Source organism: Anopheles coustani, chromosome 3, assembly GCF_943734705.1.
Source record: "Anopheles coustani chromosome 3, idAnoCousDA_361_x.2, whole genome shotgun sequence".
In the NCBI taxonomy this organism is placed as follows: domain Eukaryota; kingdom Metazoa; phylum Arthropoda; class Insecta; order Diptera; family Culicidae; genus Anopheles; species Anopheles coustani.
The window spans coordinates 80,911,795-80,926,797 of NC_071288.1; positions in this window are offsets into that span (position 1 = coordinate 80,911,795).

A 15,003-nucleotide genomic window follows, 5' to 3' on the forward strand; every position below is an offset into this window, starting at 1 on the left:
CTAATGCACTTCCGTACCCTTTTATCCAGATTGCTTTCAACCTCTTTAGTGCTGCACTTGTTGTCTCGGGTGTCCCTTTTCTACTCCCTGCAATGCAGGTAAAGAGAGCTAAGCCTTTTCTAAATTGGACACAGCAAAAGGGTTTAACGAGCCCGAAAATCAATCAAAACAATCGATGATCGATTTCGAACCACAGGGAATGGGAAAATGCTCGGCCATTTAGGGGTCCACTGTGCCATCAAAAAAGGACTAATTTTCTGTACACGGCGCAGTTAGGGTTCGAGGACGTCGGAACATGTTTCTGCGCAGGTTGAGGGCTCGTCACCGAACAGGTAGAGAGTTAGGAAAAAAAGGGTTCGCGTCTAACCCCTTTCCTAAACAATCCAACAGCAACCCTCTTTCGGTGTGCGTAAAGCATGCGTCAACGGAGGCTGTGTGTGTGTGTGTGTATGTGAAAGGGCGTCGCTGTTTGATTCCCTCAATGGGAATTCGATAACCCTTTTCTACCTCGGCCTGCAAATCACGGTAGAAACGCTCCATAAATGCTGCGGTAGACCATCACGACAGGTTTTATATGCTTTTATGGTTTTATACACAAACATAATCGAAAGGGGTTACATCTCACCCAAACGTAGGTTCTTCTTTTATTTCCCTTCTCCGGTCGCGGATCTGTGAACTTCGGGAGAGAAAAGGGTTTATGTAAGAAAAAAGGATGGAAAATGGTTTATGTTCCGTCTGTGAAACCCTTTTGCTACCCTCGGAAAACACACGTTCCGCTGCGTTTGCGCAATAGAAGACGCACGAAGCGGAAGCGCTCGAACTGAAGTGGGTAAGAAAAGGGTTACATTGTACTCAATTAACGGTTTAATGGCTGTCAAAAGATGGCGTTTGTGGTAACGAGGTGTCGGAACTAATTTTAACAATCCGAAACAATTCAATTTGCTATCGTGAGAACACGGAGAGTCGAACGAGAAAATTAAAAAAGAGAGTTGAATTGTTTGATGTAAGTCAAATAGTCAGTAAAGTATACGTAAAATGCACTTAAATACTTAAAATATACTACTATTCTATAAAATATACATACAATTATATTAATCATCTAATGTAAGTATATTCCACGAATCTTATTTTATTTTAGAGCACTCAACATTCAAAACTGTATTTCCAATCGTATTTTTTGTTATAAAATCTGTTCAACCACCTTCCCAGAAAAAAAGGAAAAGAAAAACATCCTAGCCTTTCCTGGCCCCCTGACCAGTCGTAATCGGGGTCGTATTCACGCTTGTGTGCGTAATAAAAACCGTAACGACTTAAATTTCTGCCATTTCGGCCATTCGCGGGGCAGGCAAGGACAAAGGGTGGTGAAAAAGGCCCACTCGTTAGACTCTCTGTTCCCTTCGAGCATCTTACAACGACCCTCTCCTCCGCACTTTTTCTACTTCTCCCGGAAGCTGGACAGAAACTGCCAACCCTTACGAATTCGTCGTGGACGCCAGCACAGCCGTGCTAAAGGCGGAACGCAACCCGGAACAGGGAGGCAACCCATCATACGATTTCGGACTGCGACGGCGAGTGCCGATCGAGCGGAAAGAACCGGCACCCGGGAAAAACCGCGCGCAACAGCACAAAAAGGGTGCGATGGCGCGTATGGCGCATTGCCCGGACCGTTTCGGACTGGAAAAGTAAAATAATACAACCCCTCGGGAAAGGTCGGTAAAAGGGGACGAGATGGAACGGAAAGCAGTCAACGGATTTTTCACCGAAACACAAGCGGGGTTGGGAAATACATACGCAAGAGAAGGGGTTCATTGGGAAGGATTTACTAACGTCGAACCATACACACACAAACACACGCACATATAAGGGTTTCCCAAAAGCCGGGTTTGGCGGAAAGGAAAAGAAAATCCACCCAACCCCCCCACACACACACGTGCTGGTCGTTAGCAACCATGGAAATGGCGCACGAAAGGGATTGATTCACGGCCTTTTTTTTATTGTACGAACGAACGGGATGTATCGGGATCGTTCGAATATGTGTGAGGTTGTATGTGTATGAGGGTGGCTGTCCTCAACATCCGAGAAGGCGCGGAAAATGCGGAAACGCGGCTGGTCAACAAAAAAGGAAACGAAACGACAACCGAAAGGGATTGGCGTCTTTAGAGCCCATAAATTTTTGATAGAAGGATTTGGTAGCACAATTTTCCCTTTCCCAAGATAGACGAAGGTCCGCTGGTGGAAACAGAAACCACCCCCACGCTCACACACACGTGCCGCCGACCTTGCCTTATCTAACGCACCGAAATAGCACCTCGTCGTCCATTGGCGAAAGAATCGGTCCGTCCGGTCGGCTTTTCATTCCCCAATGGGGTAAAAGTTTTCCTTCGTAAGCTCCCATTCTGATTCGACGCGTAAGGGGTTACGCGCAAAGCAGCCGGAATTCTAACCCCTCGTCAAAGGGTCGTCCTGGGGGTTTTCGGGGGAGGTTTTCGTGCCCTTCAATAACGGGCCCGTTTTCGTAACTCATCCATTCAATGGCATCCGCTCGTTCGTTTGGCACCCGAAGAAAATTTCGCCTCCAGAATGAAAGCAAAAATTTTGCTTCTAAATTTTCTTTACTCTCGTCTGATTTTTCTTTTGTCCAGTTCATCCAAACAACAACAGTGACGTTGTAGGGAGAACAGAAATGAAAAGAACGGAAAAAGAACTACTAAATTCACTAAAGAACTTTGCCCCTCCGGAAGGGGATGTGGTGAGGGAAGAAAAGCAAGCAACAGACAACGGAGGAAAGAAATCGACCGCATGGTGAAAGCATAAATTTATCATTCAGACTAACTCCTTTCTCACCCAGTTTGTCTGGCACGTCAGCTCTCGGGTTCGCTTGGAGTTCTATGCTTCAATTTTTCGAGTGTCGTCGGTTTGAAAGCAGGTATCTTCTAGAGGTACATATAAAACTTCCCCTAAATTTCCTTTTTCCAACAACGGTTTTCGGGTTCATACCAAAAAGCGCACTTTTGTTATGTTTCTAAGCACTTATGCTATGTTAAGTAAATAAATTTTAAAATTTTTGAAATATTATCATTAATTATTTCACAAAGTTGAAGAGGTCCTGAACTTGTATTCTCGTCTTCATCATTTTATGTACGATTAATTCAGTTATTAGGTAAAGGCTTACAGCAACTGAATGGGTTAAAAAACAAAGAATAAATTAGTTATAACAACAAACGAGAATGAAATTGTACGTTTTATGTTTAAGACCAATCAACTCTTCTTGAGAAGAGTGCCTCAACAACCAACTGAACACAAACACCTTTCTTCATTGTGCAGAAAAGTAACGAGGTCCTTCGAGTGAAAACCAAGGTAGCTTTCTCCTGCAATCTTGCGCTTCATCTTTTCTTTGGCAATCTTTCTTGATAATGCTAAAAACAACCAACTAAAAGGGTGGCCGATCAAAGGGAAAACCCCTAGCAGGAACAAAGCATTTCCTCCGGTCCCGGTTCCTTGACGCAGGGTCGGGCCTCAATACGGAAAAGGGAAAGTTTTCCTCTCCCCACCGCTGTTTTCCAGCCTCCCACAGCTTGGATAAAAAGACGTCCGTTTAAGAGCCACGCTTCAAACCGTTTGCGTGTGTTTTCAACCGAAAGGACACACCGGAAGTAGCTCGAAAAGACAGGAGGAAAGTTTGACGCCGGCTGGTAGGTGGGTGGTGGCAAGATAAGCGAATCTTCATCATACCGCGGCACCGGGTGAGATTGTGTTTCGCTTTCGCTTTTCACTGCGTGCACGTTCGGTCAATCCATCTTTATGGCCGCAGCACGCAGCCGTGCCCGGGAAAACCCTTGCTCTCCGGGTTGCGTGGGTTCCGGGGCGCACATAAAAACCGGACCGGATGGCGCGTCATGGCCCAGTGTGTGTGTGTGTGCTTACGTGTGGTTCGGTGCGAAAGGGGGAATCGAATCGAAAACCAACGAACCGTCCAGTCCGATTCCATTTCCAATCTCTTGCCAGCGCCAGATGACATAACGAGCGGGAAAATCGACCCCTGGCTGCCATCGTTTGGAAAGGATCAAACTTTTGCCTGGAAATTTCTCCCTCAACGCCGAGGGGCTCCCGGCCGCCTGCGGGAGGAAAAACTCACCCACATCTCCGCTCCTTTGCCCAGCCAGTGCGACCCTTTTATGTGTTCCGGGGACTTACGCTCCGGTTCGCTTTCGTCCGAATGATGGAACTTCGAACCGAATATAATAAGGGTTAAATACGAGAAATCATATATACGGCAGTTTATGTTTTCTTTTGTTCACCCTGATGCAGGACGGACCGGAAGGCATGAAGGGGAGTGGGGGTGAGGTGGAAGGATGCTTGAGGGTGTGCGTAACGGGAAGGATGTTCAATTTTTGAGGTTAGCGCAACACTCCGAAACCAACACGAACGGACCGACCACTCCGGGAGGCATTAAAGGGACGAAAATGGCCGGCACATTTTGGGGTGAACATTAAAAAAAGGGGAGAAAAGAAAACACAGCAACAGACGCTCGAGAAAAAGGGTGCTTCTTCAGTGCTCCAACCGACACGCACACGTACGTACAGTGCGGTGATAAAATCTTATCCAATTTGGGGCATATTTTTGGGGAAAACACAAAAAGATGCCGAAGATTTATGAGCTTCTAACCAAAAATCGGAAAATCTTTGTCGGTCACTTTATTGGTGTTCGGTGGCTTCGGGAGCGAAGTTTAATAATGCTGGAATTCAAGCAAATTTTGGTAATTGAACGATTCTCTAATACCATACCTTTATTTATTTATTGCTATTTGATAAAGGTATTTCAACGAAACGGTGTTTGGGAAACCCCATTGCTAAGGGATAAAAATGTTTTCAGTTCAAAAACCAATTATTCGTACCCCAAGGATCACTTTCAAAACACAATTGCATCCACACCATATGCTTAAACTTTGACAAACCGTTTTAAACACGTGTCCCCAACGCGATCGCTTGTTATTGAAACCCCCGGAAAACCCCGACGTACGCGTGTTCCATTTCATCGGGACGCCCGCGAAGGGGGAAAGTTATATGATTTTTCATTAACCCCTCGCGCCCATCGATTTGTCACCCGTTCTGGCGTAAGTTAATGAAGCCTCGAGGCTTCAAACCATCGTAAAACCTTTCAAATCCTCCCCTGCCCAGAAGTTAGGTAGCAGTAACGCCCCCGTCACATCAGCGCAATGTTCATCGTTGCATGTAAATTAATACGTCTCGCTGGACGGTCGGTTCCGGGGTAGGCAAGGGAGGGGAGGGAAACTAGCTTCTCATTAAACCAAACAAGCCATCCCGAAAGCCCACGCGTAGGCATTTTCGAAAATAGAACCATATCGTCCGAAAAGCGGAGCAGAATAAAGAAGAAATGAAGAAAAAAACAACCCCTCGGTATGGAACAGAAGGGCGCTCTTTTTTATTTAAAGAGAGTCGTAAAAATATCATTTACTTTATTACGCGCGCCAGAGCGCCACCGGGAACGGGTTTATCTTGGGTTTGGAAAACGGGGGAAAAACACTCCGAGAAGCCCCGCGAGCGCAGGAAGCAATCAAACGTTACAAAATGGCCCCGGTCACGCTTCGATGGAAGGCACGCACGCACGCACGCGACCCTTGTTGGCGGGTTACGCCTCACGCGGTCGCGGGCGGCAAGAGTTAAGTATCGAACAAAATAAAAAAAAACAAGCAAAACCCCTAACGAACGAATGGAAAACTCGGTGGAAATGGGTGGAGAGTGAATTTCCCGCCGGGACCCTTAAGGGTTACATCGACTGATTGAAAATCGCGTGCCGGGCGACGCTTCCCAAAACGGGTCGGTCCACTTTTTAAGGGTTATTTTCAATTATCGAAATGAAAAGTTACATAAACCTTGACCACTCTCGTTGCGTTCGTGCGTTCGATGTTCACGAAACATTTTTGTTTCGTTCGAAACAATGTCAACAACCTCGAAACGTCGCGAGCTGTCACTTGTCGCTTGAGAAAAACGCTGCAGGCGGGGAAGTCCCCGAGGCCACCGCCTTCTTCTCGCTTGACAGATTGCCGTGTCCCGTGTTTCCCATCCCTCCATTCGCTTGTTTTTTTTCCTTCGGATGCACTTTTCGTTCGACCAAAATAGACCAGAATCAAATGGCAAGCAGGCCTCAATCAGGTCCCGAGTGAAACACGATAAGTCAAGGCATGCACGGGAAGGGGGAACCAAAATACTCGCCACTCGGAAACCCCCCCCTCCCAGAGGAAAGCCAAAGATGAGTAAAAATACACCAACACCTCCAAAAGGGAAGAAAAAACTTCCCCAAAAACACATCACCTCCATGCGGAGTTGACAAGTACGCATTTAATAGCGTTCTTTTACGAACCCGAGCCGGAGCTCGGACCCCTTCTGGAAATGTGCGGAAAAATCTACAGATCTTCAATCAAAGCGAATGCACCGGTGGTGTGCTGAACCGCGGGTGGGGGGGAGGTGGGTGATGGCCCATCATTTATCTCACCCTGCGTGTGTTTTTGGGATGTGTTTTTGTCTCCTCCTCGGTGCCTCATTAGGTGATCATCATCAACCGACGCTGGCCGGGAAGCTACACGTATGCAGGGAACTATACACACACACACACACAAAGTGAAGATGAAGAGCATCTTCTTATGGACCCTTCCCTTTTTTAAGCGTGACCATGACAGCAGCACGCGACCAACGGCGGTATAAAAACGGGATGGTTTTGCGGTCGTATCTGAAACCGAAAGAAAAACATATAACAACACCTCACCGCACTTAAGGCGCACGCGGTGGACGGTCTCGAACCCTCCACCGAAGCCAACCGTGCATTAAAAAAGTGTCAAAGTCATCGTTTTTCTTCGTTGCTTGATTTTATAGACCCCAACAAACACCTCGGCCGCGGAGGGAAGGCGATGTCGCTTGGAAGATTTATTTCACAAAATGAAACCCCTTACGGAAAACTTGTCTTGTGCTGAGTTCTATTTTTAAGGCACCAAGAAACAACGCTACCCTTGCAATGAATTTGTGGAAAGTTCGAAAGGACTCCTTGTTTGACTGCACACCGCGAAAGGCATCAAAGATCAAAGAGCCTCTTCCGGGAACATCGGTCTTCTTAACCCGTCATCATGTTCCGAATTCCTTTCCGGCATCCTTTTAAAGGTTTTCTTTGCTTTGCAAATACAAAATCAAGCCTTCTACCCTCGTGCCGAACATAAGGAAATGTAAATAATTTGTTTGAAAAATATCCTTTCCATGTTATCGTTGTTCAAACATTGTGTTGTTAGGTGAGATATCGTTTACGACAGCTTTATGCTTACATTCATCGAAGAAGGATTCATGCACACAATTTAAAGCTTCCTGGAAGGTCTTAGGATGCTTTATTCAAACTATTTTGGGGTAAAAATAAAACATTTATGGATAAAAATATTTTCAACCAAACCTCCCTACAAAATATTCGTCTGCAAAAATGGTATGGCCTTCAATAAGAGAATGCAAAGTTTTTAATGAAGGTCCCTGCCTTAAATGGAAACTTTGTGCACACATATGGTTGCAATAGAGCTGCTTTTCAATAAATACGAATTGAATGCGTTGAAATATACATTTGTAACAATGTATCGACAAGCCCGGTTCGTCCTTGCCCGATTCCCAACTGATTTTCCCATGTTTCTTCGACCACCCGTCACTAAATACTACACTTTTGATTGACCAGAGGTGGTCCTGGTATGGTCACTCATGGCGTTGACGCATGGTCTAAATATTTCACCTTCGTCTGCAAACAATGTGCATCGAAACGGTCGATGCAAAGTAAGTCATCAAGCGACGAAGGGAAACACATTCGTCATCGCACAGAGAGCATTGTTTTCCAGCGGTGCAAATAAGCACAGACCGGCGACGTTTGAATATGTTCAACACGATCGGTGATGAAACTTCGTTTTCTGAAGAGTCATGCAGCGAACAATGATGCACATTAGGGAGGGGCGAGAGCGTTTTCTTTGACATGTTTTTTTTTTTACTTTCTCCCAAATATAGCAAACCCGAATTTCAAAGGACGAGGGCTTTGGTATCAAAATATGTTAATCATCGGGATGGATTCCACGCGGGACCACACGGGATGGTCATGGATCCGGCCGAAAGGACCGGACACGGGTCCGTCGGGACGGGTGTCAAGAGTCATTAGAATTTTTTAATTGCAAAAATTCCATCCCCGACCAAACCCCCCAGCATTCCCAACGGAACCTCGTCTCGATCATGGCACTCAATGTGCGTTGGGCGAATTTTCGGTCAAACGACGCGCCCTTAGATTCGCTCGAAGCTGGCAAAGATCAAATAACATTTTAATGAAAACACTCGCCTCGACATAAATTGGAAATTCAATCAATGTATTTTTTTCACCTCTCACTCTCTTCTTCTCTCTCTGATTTGCGGGGTGGGATTGATTGCTGAGTTTACCGAGATGGAAGAGGGAATATTTGCACGGCAACGATTTGGTGCTGGTGGCCTCATTAACATTCGGGGATTGGTAAGGAGCATGCCGGAAATGTATGTGTGTGTATGTGTCCTAACGATACCCTGGACAGGAAAGTGAACGAACGGACGACACTGAGTGATTGAAGGAATGTAGCAAACGAGTGTCCTTGGCGAAGACGAAAAGTATATGTTGCCAAAAGCCGTTACAGTTCTAAGCATAACATGAAATTCAAATATTTCTACAATGTATATGATGCATGCAAATGGTGAGAAAATGATAGATACGAATAAAATATTCCACTACACAAAAACTGCTAATGAATGAATTGTAATTTAAAAATGTTTATACCGTACCCTTAAACACATTACTTCCACTGTTTCCCACTGTCGGCGAACGTCAGAAGAACAAACGCAAGCAGCAATTCGTCAATTCAACACATCGGTCATACATATTTTAATAGCCTTTATGCTCGTTGAATTATTGAGCAGACGAATTTTTAATTCACACGATTCACCGATTCGGTTCGATGCCGTTTCGGTTTCGGAAAATTCTTTCCACCGAATGCTTGAGGAAAATCAAATGGCCACCATACCCGCCTGTTTTGCCATGCGAATTGTTCCCGAAAAACGATGGAGTGCCATTTGCGCCTTGTTGAAACAAGATCCGGTAAAGAAAATCGATGCTGGACGAGAAGAAGCGAGGACTCGGACAAATCACTGTCGTTCCAGGAGAGTACATTGATCTTGGTACAAAACAAGTTGGATAATTTGTGGAAATTTTCAAAATGCACATACTTTAAATTGATGGTACCTATAAGCATTAAAGAACGATTGGATGATTCAAGATATGAAAATTCTAAAAACACCTTTCAGAAATAAAATTGCGAATATAAATGGGGTACTAAATGATGTTGGATTATTGTAAGACCTATTAGAAATAAAAGAAATAGAATATTAAACAAAAAGACGAAACATTATTACGAATCCTTCTCGTATCATACATTGAAACGGAAAAACAAACAACATACGGAAAGGGATGGTCAGATCCGCAGCAGTTCTCCTTAACGCATGTCACATTTTCCTTCCACTCCGACGGCATCCTAAACAAAGTCCCATTCAAAAGGGTCAACTTACATCGATCTCCTTGCCCACCGCCGATCTCCGCCTTCCCCCTCACTGGCAGGAGAAAATCGATATCAAAAATGCTTTATAAACAAAAAACCCAACCCTATCCGCACAGGGGGCGAAAGTAAATCCCCTCACCGAGCACGACAGCTCGGGCCGTTTCCCTCGTCCTGGCTTGACCGATGGTGGTTTCATTCCTCCTGGGACCTGACGTTCTTGCCGAAAAGGCCAGCCAACCGGCCAGCCAGGAGGGTGGCTGAAAACTTTATCTTTTCTTCTCTGTTTATATACTAAAAGGGGGCAGCCGGACGAAAAATCTTTATGTTCTTTCGTTCGTTCCCGTATCTGGTCGGGGGTTTTTCCTCTGTTGTGCGGTCCGTACCCTATGTCAGCATCCCCCACGCAAAGGCTGACTACGGCTTTTCCATCCCCGCACGTCCACCGGGTCCCCCGTTTTTCTCTCCTAGTCCATCGCAAGCCCCCGTATATTTTTTTCTCCGAGAAAAGGGCTGCAATAATAAATCTTACCCTTTTTGTTATATTGCTCCCGAGGTGGGTGTATCGGAAATGGACGGCTAGTAAAACCCTCCCCACGGTCGGAGATTGGCGTGCGTGTATGTGTGTGATGGTGGTGAAACGATGCGGATGGTAAGGAGCTAACCGCCATGCCAAAGGATAGGTACGAGTCTTCGGGTCCCGACCTGTTCGAGATACGGCACAGTAACGAAACGAAAATCACATTAATCACATCCTGCAAAATATTATTGATTGCGAAACGTTTACGACGCTTCCGTACTCCGTCGTCTCTCGGGCGTATACGTTTATTTCTTCTGTTTTTGTTCTTTTTTTGCACCAACACCGACTGAAGGACACGTACAAAAACAGAGATGAGCATAAATGAATCCTTTAACTAAATGAACAGTTGAAAAATATATAAGCATATTTGTGTTTTAAAAAAACATCCCAAAAGTTCAGAAAGCAAAGGCGCAAGATGAGAGTAAACCAAAACAACCAACAAGTATAACAGAAATAGTAGAAATAAAGAAAGGATGGAATTCCTTCGATATGTATGTATGTGAACAAACAATACAACAAATGAAAAGTGATTTTTTTGTGAAAAAATAAAAATTCTTCAAAATACAAATACAACAGAAAGATTAAAAGTGCCACATATTCCTGTGGTCTTAAATAAAACATAAAGGCAACGAAAGACTTTTTTAAATTGTTAATGCTGTTGTTCAAACGAAAAAATCATTTATTTTTCGAAAAAGCAAACATACACCACCAACATCCTACGCAAAGGATTCGAGAGCCACACAAACAATGAAAGAGCTGAGCCAGCAGGATCGAAAAGAAACAAAACAACAACCCGGAAAGAACCGGTCCGTAAAACCAACTGTCCGCCACTCTTTCCCCACCATCACCTCAATTTTCCCTTGCTCGTCCGACAAAAATCTAGTTCAAGCTCACATTTTCATCCCCCGGAAAAACCCACCCCTACCCCGATAGAGCAAACGAAATAAAGAAATAGAGTATCAAAAGCGAAAGGATAACGGAAACCGAAATTCGCAACTCATTCATCACGTACGTAACCCTTGTGCGTGGGGCGATGGCCGCTGGAAATGGGGTTATGTGATGTGTCTTCTGCCGAAACCGGCCCGGCGTCCAGTTTTCCGATTCCCTGGTGTCTCTTCCCCGGTGTTTTCCCGGGGTTTTCCCTTTTTTATGACTTTCCACCCACCGCGCGCCTGATGGCGCTCTGTCCGTAACTGTGTGCTGGCGTGTGTATGTGCATGTGTGTGTGTGTGCTTGTTATGTGAGCACCCGGTGGCGTACGACGTAACGTGCCAGAACCCATCAGGCCACATTATGTACACGTTATCCTTCCATCCTTGCGCCAGCTTCCCCCCTCCCCCGGGGCGTGTGGGCGGGTGGGAACCGGAATCGACGCGAGGAAAGTGAAAGTCGAACCGGGAACCTTTTTCCCGTTTCTCGTACCGCTTGCGGCACATTACGCCTTCCTTGTTCTCGTCGCCTGCTCGTGTCCTTCAAGACGTACGGAAGAGAAAATCGAAACTGAACCCTTTTTACTTTCTCCTCGCACTCCAGCGGTCCATCCCGGGCCCCGGCCGTCCTGTGGAGCGAAAGTGAAATCCTTTCCCTTTTACGAGCGTAACTTTCCCTTTTCCCTGCCCGGCACGACATTTTCATGGGGTCCTTTTTCGCTATTCACTACGCCATTGTCAGTGTCACCATCATTCACTCGAATGGACATTGGATTTCGGTTGATGGTTGGCGCTGCGGGAGGGGGTGTTGTGGGGGGAGAGCGAACTGTGGAGTCCGTGTCTGGCGGTGGGTGAAGAAGATAAACGAACCTGTCGAGTGCCCGTAACCGGGTCGGTTCAGGGAAACTTCAAACGCACAAAAAAAGAGTCAACGTTCGAGTAAGCGAAAGCAAGGGAAAGTGTGAACGAGAAAGGGGTTTCTTTTGCCACTGCGCCAGATTCACACACAAACCCACACATGCAAGCTTATACGTGATGGGGCTAAGGAAGATGAAGGAGGAAACCCTTCGCCCCATCCCCTAGGAAACACGTGAGCAACAAAATGAAACGGAGAAAGTGAGACGCAACTACGCGTTGGTGAAACCCAAAGGAAGGAAAAACGAGACAAGACACACACACGACCGCTTCGTTACGTGAAATAAGACGAAACACGCGTGTGTTCAGCAACCAATCACCGTTTCACCCAACGGGTTCCCAATGTAACCCCTTTTACCAAACGTATGCACCAACACCAGCACGAAGATGCCCCTTCGATAAAAAAAGAAGGGTAGGCAGTAATAAAAAGGGTTCCTCTGTCTTCGCTCCTGAAACCCAGCATCATGGCGCTACTGCGCATCGTGGTGTGCGTAACGCTACCTTTCAACACGTCCGCGACGTGTGTGGTGTTTTTTTTCTGTGCTGTCTTCAAACGACCTATTTTAAACCAATCCGTACGATATTCAAATAAGATGGGACGCGATGGTAGCGGGATGCTGTGCGCGCAAGGTAACGGCATAAAAAAAGGGTGGAAAACGGGGCGGAGTTGAATTGCGGTACGAAAGCGATTGGATGGCGAAACGAAACAGAAAGGGTTCATTGCACGGGTTGCGTCCTCCATTGGAAAGGGTTTGTTTGGTATAATTTCATCGAAGGGGAATTTTCGTTCGAGAAAGGGTTGCGCATGAAAAGGGGTTTATTTTGGATTTCCATGAATAAAGGGTGGCAGCGGTGTTGATGGGTGATTTCGCCATTGCCATTTATCGTTATGTATCGAAGAGTTGATAGATGTTTTTCCTTCGTAGGCACCGTTGGAGGAAACCAGCTTAGCGTTTCGGACAAAACTATTATACACGCATAAAAGGCGTTGCTTCTGAATAATTTTGAAAATCAGTGTTCAAACTACAGAAGCATTGATATCCTCTGGCAAATTTAATCAAAATCTGAGAAAACTTAAAACTGAACAAGCCAAAAGTTTTTACATTCAAATTAAGCGACAAGAACAGGCTCAAGAGATAAGAAGAATGGTTAAAAGTGTTAAAACTACAAAACGTGTATAAAACACAACTCAAGTTGATGAAGTTATTAAAAAGAAAGTTTTACAATATCTTAAACGAACTTCATTTGAAAATAGAAAGTTTTTATTCAGTAAAATACCGTAGATATTTTATTCAAATACATCAATGAAGCAGAATAGTGCAAATTGCAGGAATCAAATATAAACTAATAAATAAACATAGAAGCATAACATTTTTAGGCCAATAAATGTTGGCAAATTTAAAACAAACGCATCAAAAACAATTGATAAGGATTGACAAAATTAACGTTTTTTATGAAATAAACGCAACACAATAACCGTGTTCTATACAGTCATACAAACAACATTTATTGCAATTTTGTAAATTAGCACAGGCTACAGTTCAGTTACACACGTTCAACATTCCTCCATTGGAAATGCCTATCATTTCCATGTGTAATTAAGTTCTCAGTGAAACAGATTCGTTTCAGCGGATCTGATTTTAAACACCTGGATTAATTTCAACACTTTTACGTCTCATGCCTTTCCCATTCATCTTTTGTTCTGTTTCTGAAAAATTAATGCAACGACACGACCGACCCAACCGAACACTACATCATTATCAACTTATCGAGAAAAGATTCAACAGTGGCCATAAAACATCCTACCCTGTCCCTTGCATAATCCGATGATAAATGGACACACCTACGAGAATGTGTGTGAGGCAAAAATGGAACAAGAAAGGCGACCGATGAAAGAAAACTGTGCCAAAAAGGTGGCAGAAACGCTAATTATGATGTAAAACCGGAGGCGACCGGTTCGGAATGCTTGATACGGTTTTGCCCCCAAAAGGTTTCCCAGGTCACCGCGCGCCCACCTTCCCGTGTGTCCCGGGGCGGGCGGGTAACACGTGCCCTATTTTTAGCAAGGCAAGAAAAAGAAATTGAACCGAACCAGTGAGTGACACCGTCGGTGGTTCTTGTAAGGCGCAAAAATAGCCGACACCAACCGGGCGCGCGCAAGGTTAGCCGAGCGAAGGCGTTCGGCACGGCATAATCGGATCGGTGTCAGAGGCTTTCTGCACCAGTTGTCACCAGGTTGCATAGGGCTCTCGCAAACCCACCCCAAACGTGCCCTCGCAAAGTGTCGCCGGATTACGGAGTCGAGACGGGGGAAAAAAGTGGGAAGGAAACGTCACCAATGGTCTTGCCAAGCACGCAAAAAACGCAGCTTGTATCGAAAGAAAACACAAATCTTCTATCAACCCGGTGCGTTGGGAAGGTGCATCGTAAAGTCAGCTGTCGGTTACATGTTGCGTTCCGGAGGCCAGCACGCATAAAGAACGCGACCATGTTGTGCTGATTGTAATTAAACTCCAACGATGAATTCAAATCCTTCTCCCAACCGAACCCAAGACCACATACCTCGTGGAAAATCATACCAACGCCCCTCCCGACATCGTATTGCGCCACGGAATCGATTGCAAATGCCCGCAGAAACGGCCATGTCCGTTCGAATCCAAGCAAACGAGATCATTGTTTACGACGCGTGTGTTGGTGCTTAATTTGATAATGTTCCCATATGATGGAAAACGCCGGTGCGGAACGCCGCCCGCAAATGGTGGCGATCGGAGGCGAAACTTATATGTTACTCTTGCTTCCATCCTCCTCCATCGCCCCCCAAAACCCTTACTCCTGGGCAGGGATAAACCATTTGCTTTATGGCATTAATAAAAACACAGGACGAGCTCCGGGAAACATGTTGTGTTTTAATTTGTGAACACATTTATTCATCACTTTCCAACCGGACCTTGCCACCACTTGCCTCCCCCAACCGGAGC